The sequence below is a fragment of the Calidris pugnax genome, unplaced genomic scaffold (assembly GCF_001431845.1).
Source record: "Calidris pugnax isolate Ruff unplaced genomic scaffold, ASM143184v1 scaffold180, whole genome shotgun sequence".
NCBI classification, from domain to species: domain Eukaryota; kingdom Metazoa; phylum Chordata; class Aves; order Charadriiformes; family Scolopacidae; genus Calidris; species Calidris pugnax.
The window spans coordinates 318,777-320,075 of NW_015090916.1; the positions used below are offsets into that span (position 1 = coordinate 318,777).

Sequence of the window (1,299 nt, forward strand, 5' to 3'; positions counted from 1 at the left end):
GCGGCGGCGGCCTCGATGAGTGGGGTCTATGTGCGGGGCTGGGGTCGGGCCTGGGGGGCAGGAATGGGGCAGAGTCGCTTCCCGCCGGCCGGGACCCCCCAGTGCCACCCCCTGCCCCGGGCAGGGACACCTCCCACCAGAGCAGGTTGCTCAAAGCCCCCTCCAACCTCCCCTTGAACCCCTCCAGGGATGGGGCAGCCACAGCTTCTCGGGGCAACCTGGGCCAGGCTCTCCTCACTCTCACAGCAGACAAGTTCTTCCTAAATCTAACTTAAATCTCCCCATTTTTCAGCTTAAAACCCTTCCCCCTCCTCCTCACTCTCACAGCAGACAAGTTCTTCCTAAATCTAACTTAAATCTCCCCATTTTTCAGCTTAAAACCCTTCCCCCTCCTCCTAGGGCTCCCCTCCCTGATCCAGAGTCCCTCCCCATCTCTCCCGGAGCCTGTCTAGGGCCTGGAAGGGGCTCCAAGGTCTCCCCGGAGCCTTCTCTTCTCCAGGCTGAACCCCCCAACTCTCTCAGTTTATCCCCACAGCAGAGGGGCTCCAGCCCTCCCCCCATCTCAGGGTCCCCCCTCCATGCCCTCTCCAGCAGGTCCCTGTGCCCATGTTGGTTGCCCAAGGGCAGCCCCAGGGGGTCCGTACCCGGCGCTGCACAAAGACGACACAAACCACTCGGTGATTGTTTTGTGGGATTTTTAATGGAGAGACATCACCCCCCCGCCCCGCGTCCCCCTTAGGGTGCAGCAACCAACCCCGTGGGGTGACGTCCCGTGGCCACAGCCGGGGGGGGTGGGCTATGGCACTGTGGGACCCCGGGGGGGGTCAGTCCGTGTCCCCCAGCTCCAGCGGCTCCTCCCGGCGCTGCCCTGTGCCCGGTGGCCGCGGGGGCGGGAGCTGGTCCCAGCAGAGGCCGAGCGCAGGCGGCTGCGGCTCCTGCCGCTCCTGCAGCTCCTTGGCGCTGGCCGCCGGCGTCTGCACCTCGAAGGTCATCTCGAAGCGGCTGTAGTCCACGTGGAAGGCCCCCTTCTCCAGGGACATGCAGGGCTCAAAGCGGTACCCCCACAGGATCTCGTCCTCCGTGTAGGAGGTGCGGGCTTGGCACGTCATCCCTGCCCCGGGACATGGGCTGAGTGCGGCCAGGGACAACGGGGGGGCACGGGGACAATGGGGGGCTCCTGGGCACAGGGGCACCATCACTGGTTTCAGCCCTGGCCATCTCTTGCCAGGATGCTGGTCCCTGAGCCCAGCTGCACCCCACAGTGGCCACCTCTCCCCTTCCTGGGACCCCATGGTGGCC

At 65.7% G+C, this 1,299-nt stretch overlaps 1 protein-coding gene across 10 annotated transcripts in view; it reads right to left on the reverse strand.

Moving 5' to 3' along the window:
* USP28 (ubiquitin specific peptidase 28) overlaps window positions 1-1,299 on the reverse strand; it is a 36,738-nt gene that overhangs the window by 23,034 nt on the left and 12,405 nt on the right. The window lies entirely within an intron of this gene.